The 15,255-nt window shown below is 41.2% G+C and overlaps 1 pseudogene; it reads left to right on the forward strand.

Annotated features, from left to right (window-relative positions):
- Window positions 1-10,471: 10,471 nt before the first annotated feature.
- On the forward strand, window positions 10,472-11,040 carry LOC133764185 (rRNA-processing protein FCF1 homolog; annotated as a pseudogene).
- Window positions 11,041-15,255: the final 4,215 nt, after the last annotated feature.

Below are 15,255 nucleotides of genomic sequence, written 5' to 3' on the forward strand. Positions count from 1 at the left end.
ACTGCATTATTATAATTTCTTGCTAGATAAAAGTGGAAGATAAAAGCAGGATGATCTTAGACTTCTTCTAAAAGTTTAGTTACTAGAACACATGAGAGTAAATATTGATCTTTCTTGTTTCAGCTTTTCTTGGTAGATGTTAGCCAGGAAAACTATATGCTGGACAAGCATTTTAACTCTCTTTCTCTCTCTCTCTCTCTTATTTATCTGAGAAGTCTACCTACCCAGTCATGCCTAAAGAAAATAACTGCCCATACTGTATCTTGTTCATGAGTGAATCACAGTTTGCTAATTTAAGAGACACCCACAGACACTTGGATGGTTACATTGCCAGTCTTCTGATCTTTTTACTATCATTCTTCTAATGATTAAACAGGAATTATAACAGAACAAAAAGAATTCAAAGTTTGAGTGTCAATTTTTTTGCATTCATTTCTTCTGAAAAACAGGCTTTTGTAAGTTTCAAAGGATAATGTCTGTAGAGATATTGTATAAAGCTGAAGAATTCCGTGATCTGTGCTGCTATTCAACACCTATCCGAACAAGGTGTCATAAGCTGCCTTCCCTGCAGATGGCACTGTTTAATGAGTTTAGAAGGAGCCATGTGTGCCCTTTACAGGAGGAAACAAAAAATCCAAGGTGAACTTTTATTCACTTTTTCAACAAATATTTGAGCATCTGCTCCTGTTTTTCATTCAATCTGTCATTATTTTTTTTTATATCGGGATTAAAGACATTTCAACCTTTTTAAGATTAAAGAAGCTGCTGATTCATTTGGCACAGAACCACTTAGTCTTTGAATAATTTTATAAAAATTGAAGAAAGCTCTAATGGACAGTTTTTAATCACAACTTGTGCTGCATACATTTTGCACCACCTCACATCCTTCACTGCCTCATGGCTTTGGCACATATTGTTCCCTCTGCCTGGAACTCACCTCCCGTCTACCCTCCTGAACTTCAACCAATTCAGTTTCTACTCATAATACTTGGTATCACTCTCCAGGAGAACATTCCCTCTAGAGGGAATCAAGCCTCCTTGTTGAAGCGTCTACAGCTCCAAGTACTTCAGTCCTCATCAGATTGTGTGTGTGTGTGTGTGTGTGTGTGTGTGAGAGAGAGAGAGAGAGAAAGAAAGAGAGAGAGTCATCTCTCTCCCCCACTAAACTGAACTTAACAAGACAGGTACTGCGAACTTCTGAATTCCAAACATTCAGCATGGTATCTGGTATCCAACAGGTCATAAGTACTCAAAATATTTATGGAGTGAGAGAATGAAGAATATAGGAATAAATCAATGAATCCTCCAATTAGCTGAGGGCAGCCTGCCAAGAAGAGAAGTCTACAAGGTCAAAGGAAGAGGTGAGAACATTTGGATGAAACCGGAGTCCTCTCATAAGCCACAGTTTCTTCAGGCATCTCCAGAGTTCCCCAGGTCACAGAACCTTGGAGGAGCAGTCACAGCTTTAGTGTCATAATGGGGATGTTTTGGGCCAGTGCCGTGGCCCAGTAGGTTGATCCTCCGCCTGCGGTGCCGGTATTCCATATGGGCACCAGTTCTAGTCCTGGCTGATCCTCTTCCAATCCAGCTCTCTGCTGTGGCCTGGGAAAGCTGTAGAAGATGGCCCAAGTCCTTGGGTCCCTGTGCCCACATGGGAGACCAGGAAGAAGCTCCTGGCTCCTGGCTTCAGATCAGTGCAGCTCTGACCATTTGGGGAGTGAACCAATGGACAGAAGATCTTTCTTTCTGTCTCTCCCTCTCACTGTCTGTAACTCTACCTCTCAAATAAATAAATAAAATCTTTAAAAAAAAAGGGGGGGGGGGAGGTGAGATGTTTTAAAGCAGAAGTCTCATCAGAGAATTATAATGGGAAACCAGGCCAGGAAATTCGCTGAAAGGTAGCTCAAAGGAATTCAGGAATGTGTTAACAAAAAAAAAAAAAAAGAAGAAGAAGAAGATGAGGCATGAAACAGTCATAAACCGGAAAATGCACTATTTCCTAAGACATTTTTAAAATGAGTTAGCTAGTCAGGTTGAGATCCATTGGCCTTTGATAAGAGCAGGAGCTAGTCTTGTTGTAACCACCAGACTTAATCATTCAACCCACCAACAACCCGAGACTTCTTGCCTATCTGACAATAGCTCAGAACTGGTAAAAATCAAGGAAACAAGAGAAGCAGCCCTCTTCCCCACACAGAAACCTTCTGCTAAAGCTCATGGCAAAGACTGGCCAAGAAAGAGCAGGGGGCCGGCACCATGGCTCACTTGGTTAATCCTCTGCCTGCGGCACCGGCATCCCCTATGGGTGCCGAGTTCTAGTCCCAGTTGCTCCTCTTCCAGTCCAGCTCTCTGCTGTGGTCAGGGAAGGCAGTGGAGGATGGCCCAAGTGCTTGGGCGCCTGCACCTGCATGGGAGACCAGGAGGAAGCACCTGGCTCCTGGCTTCGGATTGGCGTAGCTCTGGCCGTGGCGGCCATTTGGGGGTGAACCAATGGAAGGAAGACCTTTCTCTCTGTCTCTCTCTCTCTCTCTCTCTCACTGTCTAACTCTATCTGTCAAATAAATTTAAAAAAAAAAAAAACTTAAAAAAAGAAAGAGCAGGAGTTGAAGGTTTGGGAAGCCTCACTGATGTGCGGCCAATGGCTGTGTTCATGTGTAAGCGACTTCACGCGGCAGCACACCTGAAGAAAACGTGCACCACTACCACTGAGCCTCCGGAAAACATCTTCATAACAACTCTGGAACCACAAAGTCCACGTGTCCCATACAATCAAAGAGCTGTTTTCAGTGTCCATGGACCCAAGTCTTCTTGGGGACCTTTAAAGTTCTGGAGGATAGCATTTACAGGTCACCAGACATGAAAAGGTCCCACCTACCAAAATGAGAAAGTATGTGAGTAAACCACACAGTTTAGATAAATTCCTGCAGATTGGACAACTGGGGAGAAAATCTTTTTTTTTTCCTCTCTCTCTTCAGAACTTTAATTCTCTTCAAGAATGAAGTTTCTTGGCTCTGGGACACTGACTGGGCCACCGCTGTCAGCCTTTATCAGCCCCTTGTTCCTGTTCCAGAGTTGATGAACCTTTAACAGAAGATATAAACAATAAGAAATAGTTTTGAATGAAAGTAAATTCAGGGGCAGGCATGGTGGTATAGTGGATACAACCACCACCTGCAGTGCCAGGATCCGGTATGGGTGCCAGTTCATGTCCCAGCTGCTCCACTTTCAATCCAGGTCCCTGCTAATGGCCTGGGAAGGCAGTAGAAGATGGCCCAAGGGTTTGGGCCCCTATACCCAGATAGGAGACCTGGAAAATGCTCTTGGCTCCTGCCCTTCTCCTCTCTCTACTGTTGGAGCCAGGAGCTTAATAATTAGCTATTTAAACCTTTTAGATTCTGCTAGCAGTAGACACTGGCAGAGATTGGAAGTCCTCTGTCTCACCCTGTTATGTAGAAATGATATGTGCATCCATCCAGATTCTCCCTGTTGACTAAAGTTTGCTAATATCAGTAGAGGCATAGAAATTCACATATAGGCTTGAGCTCTAAAGAAAATCCTTATACACATCTTCAGAATTATGCTGTTACTAACAGGACAGTGGTAATTGAAATAAAGTACTGGGGAAGAGATACTAAGATCCAATTGGTCCAGTTGCATCCCATATTGGGGTGCCTTGGTTTGTATCCTAGCTCTGCTTCCAGTTCTACCTTCCTAATAATGCACAACCTGAAAAGCACAGGTGATGGTTCAAGAAATTGGGTCCCAGGGCTGGTGCTGTGTTGCACCGGGTTAAAGCCCTTGCCTGAAGCACCAGCATCCCCTATGGGTGCCGGTTCTAGTCCCGGCTGCTCCTCTTCCTCCAGCTTTCTGCTATGGCCTGGGATAGCAGTAGAAGATGAAGATGGCCTACGTCCTTGGACTCCTGCACCCACATGCAAGACCTGGATGAAGCACCTGGCTCCTGGCTTCGGATCGGCGCAGCTCCAGCCATTGTGGCAATCTGGGGAGTGAACCAGTGGATGGAAGACCTTTCTCTGTGTCTCTACCTCTCTCTGTAATTCTGTCTGGCCCTGCCCAGACTATTGCAGGCATATGGGGAATGAAGAAATAGAAGGAACTTTCATTCTCTGTCTCTCAAATATATAAACATTTTAAAAGAAATAAATAAGTATGATCTACTTATACTTATGCCTCTCATAATCAGAAAAAATAATTGCTAATTTTATATCTGATAAGGAGTTTATATTCAGGGCCAGCACTGTGGCACAGTGGGTTAAAGCCCTGACCTGCAGCACCAGCGTCCCCTTTGGGTGCTGGTTTGAGTCCTAGCTGCTCCACTTCTGATCCAGCTCCCTGCTAATGTGTCTGGGAAATTAATGGAAGATGGCCCACGTCCTTGGACCCCTGTACCCACATGAAAGACCCAAAGGAAGCTCCTGGCTCCTGGCATCGGATCAGCTCAGCTCCACCATTGCGCCCATTTGGAGTATGAATGAACAGATGGAAGACCTGTCTCTCTCTCTCTCTCTCTCTCTCTCTCTCTCTCTCTCTCTGTCTCTACCTCTCCCTGTAACTCTTTTAAATAAATAAAAAACTTTAAAAAAGAAAAGACAAATAGCCTGAAACTGGAACCCTCAAACATTGCATGAAAAATTTAAAAATCACTTTAAGAATCTCTGGCAATTCTTCAAAATGTAATATTGAGTTAGCATGTGATCCAGAAATTTTACTTCTCAGTATTTATCCAAATACAATTAAAAGTACATGTTTACACAAAAACTTGTACACAAATGTTTGTAGCAGCACTATTCATATGCAAAAACTGAAAATAACCAAAATGTAGTATATTTATAGGATGAAATGCTATCTGGCCATAAAAACTTGGCCGTTGCAGCCAAGTAGGGAGTGAACCATCAGACAGAAGATACCTCTCTCTCTCTCACTCTGCCTCTCCTCTCTCTGTGTTACTCTGACTTTCAAATAAATAAATAAATCGGAAAAAAAAGGAAAGCCATCACAAAAGGCCCCATATTATATGAAACAATTTATATGAAACATCCAGAAAATGCAGATTTATAGAAAGAGAGATTAGTGTTTGCCAAGGACTAGGAGGAAAGGACATTGTGGAGAGATTGCTAGTGGGTTCAGAGTGGCTTTCTGGGGTAATTAAAATATCCTGGAATTAGTGGCAATGGTTATGCAACTTTGTAAATATCCTAGAAATCACTGCTTTGTACCTTTAAAAATGTTTAGATGAACTATGCTTCTCTATTCCATGGCTGTTAGATAATGGAGTGCTACAGGCTTGCCTTTTGTTTCAGTACTAGCTAAGGAAATTCTAGATCCTCCCCTTTAAAGTCTTCATAATAAATGTAAAAACTAATAAGGAAATAAAGCTACAAGGGAGCTATTCATTCTGTGACAAAAATCATTCAACAAATCTGATTTGATAAAGTGTAGAAGCAAAATACTGATAAGAATATCAGTGTTACTTTTTGTGTATTGTGGAAAATTGAGAATTTTTTAAACTGTCAACCAAACTATTCCATATACAACATGTCCTTGGAAGCATAATTTCCAAGGGATCTTGTAAGCCTTTATACTGTAATGTAAATTTAATATGGTATCTCAAAAACTAAAAAAAAAAAAAGAAAGAAAAGGAGAAGGAGGGTGGGAAGGTAGCAGGGAGAAGGTGAAGGATGGGAGGAAGAGAGGGGAGGAGGATGGGAGTAACTTGTCTTGGAAGTCAGAGTAACTTGTCTTGGAAGTCGGAGTAACTTGTCTTGGAAGATATCTCCTGAACCCCTTGGGAGGTCTTAGAGTCTAGCCTTGCTCTGCCACTAAGCCTTGAATGACTTTTCCAGACATCTAGGTGCTTGGGTAACTCCTCAATTTTCACCTTCAGTAAGTCAAGCAAATAACCAGAATTACATAACTCTTACTTATCAGCAGGGAGAGAGGTAAAACAAAAGAAATAAAGATATCTCAAAGTGGATCTGCTCGATTAAATAAAGAAATGTTGCATAGAGGACTATATTTTACCTAACACTTGGACCACCTTAACTCCAACTCCAGGTGCCTAAATCACCAATTCTCTCTCAGTCCTACACTTGATCTTAGCCAAAAGGCCGAGAAGCGATCCCTCTCAATCCTGATGGAAGCCACCTCAATCATTTATTCCTACATAAACAGCTATTATTTAGCTAATAAAATTATCTACCAATATGTATTATTCATTTATCATTTGGCTTAAGGATCTGAGGTTCCTTTCAGCAAATATTTGGCAACTCCTTATGTAGTAGGCATTTTGCATGGTGCAGAGAGGGACACAATAGTGAACAAGGGCTTACATTTGTCTTTGAGGAACTCAGTCTTGCAGTGAAATAAATATTAAACAAACAGTTAAGAAATGATTCTGCAAATAATTGCAATTCCCATATGTGCTACAAAGGAAAGTATAGATCATTAAGAAAGTGGCAAACACAGGGCCAGTGCTGTGATGTAGTAGGCTCCAGCCATTGTTGTAGGCTCTGGCCATTGCAGCCATCTAGGGAGTGAACCAGTGGGTGGAAGATATCTCATATCTCTCTATCTCTCATATATATATATATATATATACACACATATATATATAAACATATACACACATATACATGTATATATACATATATATACACCTATATATACACACATATATATAGACATATATACACACACACATACATATATATAAAACTCTGCCTTTCAAATAAATAAATAAATAAATCTTTTTTAAAAAAAAGTCATGAACAGTGTGTTTCAAACTGTGCTCCTTAAGAGGTTTTTGGTTTTTTGTTTTTGTTTTTTTTTTTTTTTTCAAAAATGATCTGCTTACTAACCAAATTTGGAGGATGCTATTTGATGAATTAGGTAGACAATGGCTAGGAGAAGGTATAACTGAATGCTAAGACAAAACTTTAGAAGTTATTTCAATAGTGCAGGAAATTCTGACAGTTTCATAAAGACAGTAGTGGCAGTTAAGGCATAGAGAAACAGAATGTTTCCACAAAGTAGAATATGTGAAATTGGTTATTGCTTATATAACAACCAGTCTTTAGGCAGATATAACTGAGTTGGTGGTTATTAGTGAAATAATAATAATAGCTATCAATTATATATTGCTCAGAAGTAAGCTTATAAAGAGCTCTGGCAGCTCTGCCAGCCAAGAGTTGGGTCACTGGAAACAAAACTGTCCTGGAGTCAGAGGACTCCAGGTCAGAGCCATAGGCCTTGTTCGTTCTAAGCTGAAAAACCCTTCATTCGGTCCAGCTTCCAAAGTAGCCAGTGCTGTTGAGGGGATGGCCAAACAGGGTCAGCAACATTGCAGGCAGAATTGTAACTTAACTAAAAATATTTTCCTTTTTTAGATGCCGCCTACCTTCTTTTCAAGCCAGCTCTCCTCCCACATTATCTGGGTAATGGAAGTCAACAGTATGCCTTCCCTAACAAGGTTCACACCTCCCTTATGATGTACCCCAGTGAAGAGATAGATAGGTCTGGGCCTTAAAACTGGCAAGGCCTTAAAGCCCACCTGATTTTTGTCAGGCCCCTTCTGTCAGTTCTATTTACCTCTCAATGGGGAAACTTGGTGGTGGTTTAAACAGCACCTTTCTTAGGTCCTTCCTGTCCTTTATTTTAGAAGCTGTGAGTTAAAACTGCTTATTAGATTTGTTTTCTCCAGACCTGAAACAGTGAAATTCTAGGTTTCTGCAAACTGGCACTGCCATCCTCTCAAGAACCGAGCGGTCACCTCCAGCTGGAACCCTGTCTTGACTCCCATTCTCAACGATGCCCTTTGTCAGCGTGAAGCAGCCACAGGCATCATCCCCGGTTCCCCTAACAGAAGTTAGGGTCCATTCTTGTTGAAGGGGAAATGTGAGGAATCAAATGGGTTAATAGACAGTCTGGAAATTGAGGGTGGAAAATGTTCCTCCATAAAAATGTATCTTTTGTGAGATCAAAAGTGTCAGTCCTGGCCGGCGCCGTGGCTTAACAGGCTAATCCTCCGCCTTGCGGCGCCGGCACACCGGGTTCTAGTCCCGGTCGGGGCACCGATCCTGTCCCGGTTGCCCCTCTTCCAGGCCAGCTCTCTGCTATGGCCTGGGAAGGCAGTGGAGGATGGCCCAAGTGCTTGGGCCCTGCACCCGCATGGGAGACCAGGAGAAGCACCTGGCTCCTGGCTTCAGATCAGCGAGATGCACCGGCCGCAGCGGCCATTGGAGGGTGAAGCAACGGCAAAAAGGAAGACCTTTCTCTCTGTCTCTCTCTCTATCCACTCTGCCTGTAAAAATAAATAAATAAATAAATAAATAAATAAACCTTAAAAAAAAAAAAGTGTCAGTCCTCCTTCCTTAGGAATCTCCAAATTTGCCATGAGAATAGCAAGGGAGTGGTGATCCCATCCTCCTGAGCTCCCAGTCCATTGTGAAAACAAGTTACCTATCCCACTTCTGGATGGTTTTTTGTTTTATCATGAGCAAGCAAGATAGGATAAAAGATTGTAAATCAGATCTTTCGATGGGTTTTGTCCCCACATTATAACTGAATGTCAATCAAAATTGTTCTTAAAAACTCTACTGCCATGGACCACTTTGGATTTTTTCCTCTCTTGGAAGCCCCCTTTCATGCCACTCTGGCTGGAGGTCTTTGACTCTAATAAATCTTGCTTTTAAATCTCAAAAAAAGTCATTTATTCTTTATTTGCACCGATTACTATTCTAAGCACCCTCCATATATCAACTCACTGAATCCCTATGAAAGCCTAGTAGATAAGAACAATTATTTTACTGATAAAAATACAGATTCCAGGAAACTGAAACTTGGAGAAGTTAAGTAGCTTACGTAAGGTCACATAGTTATTACAATGTCAAAGACATCAGCACTGACAACAAAAGAAGTCTTCAATAGAAACTAAAGATTTGGTTTTGGATATGCCAATTTTGAAACTGCTATGAGATATCCAGGTAGAAGTGCAGAAAAGAAATTTAGCCATAGGTTAGGACTCAAAGGGGTACCTAAAGTAGAAGTAAAATTTTGGAAATATTCACATATTTGAAGGCATGGACATAGAAGAGAAAATTTGGAGAGACTATATAGCATGAGAAATAATATCTAAGAAAATATCCCTGTTTCCCAAATATTTTCCAAACTTATATATGTGTATGTGTCTGTATTTACAGAATTTAAACAAAGAATCACATGACATTAGACAACTAAATTCACATTCTACAGTTTAAAAATGCAATGACTGAGTTTGAGTTCATTTGACCTCTGAAGCATAGGGAGAAGAAAGAAAGAATGAAACAGAACAGAGTATAGGAGACAGATGAGCCACCAATGTTTAAGTACAAACAATGGGAGTCCCAGAAATAGGGAGAGAGAGAATGAGGTAGAAGAAATAATTCAAGAGATAATGGTGGATTATGAGCTGAATAATCCCCACACCCTAAATTCATCTGTTGAAGTCTCCAGTACCTCAACATATGACTATCTTGGGAGACATAATCTTTTTTTTTTTTTATTTTTGAGATATAGTCTTCAAAGAAGTAATTAAGGGACTAGCGCTGCAGCGTAATAGGCTAAGCCTCCACTTGTGGTGCCAGCACCCCGTATGGGTGTCTGTTTATGTCCCGCCTACTCCTCTTCCAATCCAGCTCCCTGCTTATGGCCTGAGAATGCAGTAGAAGATGGCCCAAGTGCTTGGTCCCCTGCACTCTCATGGGAGACCTGGAGGAAGCTCCTGGCTCCTCCTGGTTTCAGATTGGCTCAGCTCTGGCAACTGTGGCCATTTGGGGATAAACCAGCAGATGGAAGACCTTTCTGTCTATAACTCTCTCTCAAATAAGTAAATAAAAGAAGTAATTAAGTTAAAATGAGATTCTTAATTTGGGCCCTAATACCAAAAGATTATTGTCTGTATAAAAAGAGAAAACTGGTACACAAACATATATAAAGGAAAATTCATCAGAAGACAAGAAAGAAGATAGCCATCTGCAAGCCAAGGAGAAAGACATCAGAAGAAACCAACATTGTCAAAACCTTTGTATGTAGCTTCTAGCTTCCAGACATTGTGAGGAAAACAAAATCTGTTATTTCAGGCACTCTGTCTGTGGTGCTTTGTTATGGCAGCCCTATGAAACTAATACACAATGAGAATAAGGCAAAGGTCAGGAGAGGACCTTCCCTTTGCATAACAGAAGGCAGAATAGAGCATACGGACATAGATTTCCATATAGTAGCGGTGAGATCTTATAAAAATATCTTTTCTCATTTGTTTCAGTCCTCTCAGAAAAATAGACAACAAGGGCATCAAATAAAAGAAAGGATGAGATAGCAGGCATTATTTGAGAAGAGAGTATATGGTACAATATCACTATATAAGTTAATAAGACTGGAGGAAACAAGAGTGCAGTGAAAGCATGGTTAGAAAAAGAAAGCAAAGAAGTATGTGACCATGAAAAGAATGCTTTGTCTAAGAGATAAGATGCTTAAAGGAAAGGATAGATTAAAACCCACAAAGAGGAAAAGAAAGATCCCAGTGCACTGAAGGACACAGAAGTCCCCAACACCCTTCCTGCTTATTCTTCCAATATAACACACAGCTGGGTATACTTACAACATCCTGGTTGACACCAACTTTCTCAACTTTTTCATTAATGCCAAACTGGACTTAGAACAATCAATGATGGACTTTCTGTATTCCAGGTGCGTCCCTTGTAATTGTGTAATGGCAGAAATTGAGAAACTGGGGCAGAAATATTGAGTGGCACTAGGAATGCCAGGAATCCAAGATTTGAATGATTACCATAAACATACAAAGAACCTATGCAGATGATAGCTTAGTACAGAGACTGACTCAGTATAAATCTTAAATCATGGTCACAGTTGATAACCACCTTAAAGAAGAATCCCAAGATCCCTAGGATTCCTATCATGTACATTTTTAACCATAGATGCAACAATGAGCAGATGCCAGGTGTTTATGGAGCTCTTTCATTCTAATTCTTCCAAGACAAAGTCTCCCTGACTTCTTCCAATAAACTTTATCTGTTGCCAATTCATTAAACATGCTATAATATGGGTTATCACTCTCTTCACACATTGACTCTATTTTGAATTCTGTATGATTAAATACACTCACTTTTGATGTTTATTTGAAAATTATATTCTGTCTTATTTAAGAGAAACAGACACTCCAATCATTGTTTACATTAAAGAAAAAAAATATAATAGGGGCTAGTGCTGTGGCAAAGTGGTTAAAGCTACTCCCTGCAGGGCTGGTGTCCCATATGGGTATACCAACTTGAGTCCAGTTGCTCCACTTCTGATCCAGCTACCTGTTGATGTGCCTGGGAAAGCAATGGAAGATGGCCCAAGACCTTGGGCCCCTGCACCCATGTGGGAGACCCAGAAGTTCCAGGCTGCTGGCTTTGGATAGGCCAAGCTCTGACCGATGTGGCCATTTGAGGAGTGGATAGAAGATCTCTCTCTCTCTCTCTCTCTCTCTCTCTTTCTCCCTCTCTCTCTTTCTCTCTCTCTCTCTTCCTCTCTCTCTCTGTCTCTCCCCCTCTCTCTTTGCCTCTGCATCTCTGTAAATATGTTTTTCAAATAAATAAATCAATATTTTTTAAAAAGATCATAGGAAAGTTAATTGTGTTGGGAATAGTTTAATTATCAGTCACCAGTTCAGGTCCAATAGAGCTTAGTAAATATTAATTGAGGAGAGTAAGCCAAATTAACACAATTGTTTATTTTTGTTTAGCTTATATCTTAGTCTGTTTGGGCTTCTGTAACAAAATACCGTAAATTACTTTGTGTGTCTGTGTGGGTGCCGTCTGTTGAAATCTTTCCTTAGTATATACTAAGTTGATCTTCTGTATATAAAGATAATTTAAAATGAATCTTAATGAAGAATGGGATGAGAGAGGTAGTAGAAGATGGGATGATTTGGGGGTTGGAGGGTGGTTATGGGGGGAAAAACCGCTATAATCCAAAAGTTGTACTTTATTCATATTTAGTAAATAAAAGTTTTCTAAAAAATACCATAAATTAGATAGCTTTTAAATAATAAACATTTATTGCTCACAGTTCTGGAGGCAGGGAAGTCCAAGATGAAGGTGCAAGCAGGTTTGGATCTGGTGAGGATCTGCTTCCTTATAGGTGAGGCTTTCTCACTGAGACCTCACATGGTAGAAGAGCAAAGGGTTTCACTAGAGCCATTTTTGTAAGGGCACTAAATCCATTCATGAGGGCTCCACTTCCATGACCCGATCAGCTCCCAAAGACCGCACTTCCTAATACTGTAGGGAACAAAGTTTTTGCAACAGCGTTCTCAGGTTAGGACACACTCTTCCTGAACAGAGGGTGTGGCCACAGGAACTGATTAGAAATAAGAAATGACCATTATCAAGAAGAGCATTGAGTTCTCATAGGAATGTTGGCTCCCATGAGGACATGCAGCTACTTTCCCAGACTTACTTATCCAGTAAACCAAGTCACACGGTGCCCATCAGTGTCTTGGCAATCATGTTCTGAAAATGATCATGCAATGTTACAAGTAATGTCAGAGCACGCACATGTGCTGTGCATGGCTGATGCAATCCCTGTCAATAAAAGAGGCGCTCTGGGGTGGCTCTATGCATCCCAGCAGCATTCTTCAGAGGAAGAGTTCCCGTGCCCTATCTCTCCATGCACTTGCAATAAACACCCACCAACAAATACCATCACAGTTGGGATTAGGATATCAACATGTGACTTTGAGGGTAAGAGGGGGACACAAACATTAAGACTATAGCAGCCTCAATTAATTATGTAGGTTCAGAGAGAATAGACGAGCTTGATTTAACCGGAGTTAGTCCAAAAAAGTATTTGAAAGAAAATAGAGACCAAGGAATTCAGAGTATATGTGAAGTAGCAATATAATGACAAATCCTGGAAAGTCATCTAAATATAGGCAACGTGAGGACATGAGTGGGACAAAAGTCAGTACAAAAGAGGTAATAGCATTGATTATACAGTTGCTGGGGGTTAACTTAGATTGATTAATTTTGATATGTATGAGATAGGCGCTGTGATGTAGTGGGTAAAGCCACCACCTGCAGTGCTGGCATCCCATATGAGCACAGGTTCAAGTCCTGGATGCTCTACTTCCATTCCAGCTCTCTGCTATGGCCTGGGAAATCAGTAGGAGATGGCCCAAGTCCTTAGGTGCCTGAACCCACGTAGGAGACCCAGAGGAAGCTCCTGGCTCCTGGCTTCAGCCTGGCCAAGCTTTGGCTGTTGTGGCCAATTGGGGAGTGAACCAACAGATAGAAGGCCTCTCTCTCTCTCTCTCTCTCTCTCTCTCTCTCTGTCTCTCCTTCTTTCTCTGTGTAATTCTGATTTTCAAATAAATAAATAAATCTTTAAAAAAAATTTTTGATATGTATGAGATTATTCCTACAAAAAACTACTTAAAGACTAAAAAAGTGGTTCCAAACTGAGTTTGGGGCAATTTTATTCACAGGGAACTTGTGGGACCACCTAGAGTTTTTTTATTGTTGTAACTATTAGAAGGGTAGTGGACAACAACATCGCTTAACAGCATATAATGCATAAGACACCTGCCCCTCCCCCATTCACACACACACACACACATCCTAAAATCTGCCACAACAAGGAGTTGTCTGGTTCAAAATATTAGTAGTGTCACTTTTAAGAAACCTAGACTGGGGCCCACTGTGCCAGCTCTGTGGTATAGCAGGTGAAACTGCAGCCTGCAGTGCCGGTGTCCTACAGAGGCGCCGATTTAAATCCAAGCTGCTTTGCTTCTGATCCAGCTCCCTGCTATTGTGCCTGGGAAGGCAGCAGAGGATGACCCAAACTCTTGGGCCCCTGCACCAATGACAAGGGGGACCTGGATTGGGCTCCTGCCTCCTGGCTTCAGCCTGGCCCAGGTCCAACCGTTGTGGCCATTTGGAGTGAATCAGCAGATGGAAGATTCTCTTTCTGCCTCTTCCTCGGCCTCTCCTTCTCTGTAACTCTTTGAAATAAATGAATCAATACATCTTTAAGAAAGAAAAAGAGAAGAAATAAAGGAAGGAAAGAAGGAAGGAAGGAAAGAAAGAAAGAGAAAGCCTTTACCTAGAACCTTCACTGAATTTATCCTATCTTAATATCCCCTGGCTTCTATTATGATACTCTATGTTGAATATGTATTTCCTAAATGCCTTCTATGGACTGGATAGGGTGCATGTAAGGAAGCTGTATTATGGTTCTCCAGAGAAACAGAATCAGAAACAGTGTGGGAGAGACCAAGAAAGACAGATTCAGAGCGAGACACGTAGTTTTATTATGAGTAATTGATCCATACAATTATGCAGGCTGTGAAGTTCCAGTCAGCTGTCTGCAAACCAGAAACATAGGTCAGTGGTGTGATTCAGTCTAAGTCTGAGGGCCTGAGAACCAGAGCAGCTGACTATTATATATACATGATCATTATTATCAATAATTATACATTATCATATACATAATATATAAATCCCAACCCAAGGGCTCAGGAATGAGATGCCCCAGCTCAAGCAAGCTGGCAGGAAGCAAAAAGAGGTGAATTCCTCAATCCTCTACCTTTTGTTCTATTCAGACCCCCAGTAGATTGGTTGGTGCTGGATTTACCTATTCAAATGTTAATCTCATCTGGGCACTTTATGGCCAGGCAAGCTGTCACCAAAAAGTAGCCATCACAGAGGTACAGTGCAGCACTAAGCCACGCTGAAGTCCTCAGCTAGGCTGCCAGGATTCTCTAACTGTTCTTGGAAGAAACATGATAGCAACACCTCACATGCAGCATATTCTGGCAAGGCAAAAATGTGTATCTCTCTGGTTTTCCTCCTGGTCTAAGAAACTTTCAGGGCATCTCAGGAGAAAGAGCCTCCCAAGTGCCAGGCTTCCCAACTGTGCCTGCTCCTTTTTCAGACTTAAAACTTCCCCCTCCCTTGTATATGTTGAATGCCTTTGTCCCATCAAATCTAACCTCTCATTAGACATAAATAAGACATATCCAAACTGGGATGAAAAAGAAGAAAACACCACCAAAAGCAGCCATTCAACTAATTTATGTCTATTGAACAGAAGGCAAATAATTAATATGAACTCTGAAGGTTTAGAACAGGAAACGAAGAAAACAGGTTTCCTCATTCTGCCTAATACCTTTCAAGTCTTCTTCCTGATTCATCATAT

Source organism: Lepus europaeus, chromosome 7 (genome assembly GCF_033115175.1).
Source record: "Lepus europaeus isolate LE1 chromosome 7, mLepTim1.pri, whole genome shotgun sequence".
NCBI lineage: Eukaryota > Metazoa > Chordata > Mammalia > Lagomorpha > Leporidae > Lepus > Lepus europaeus.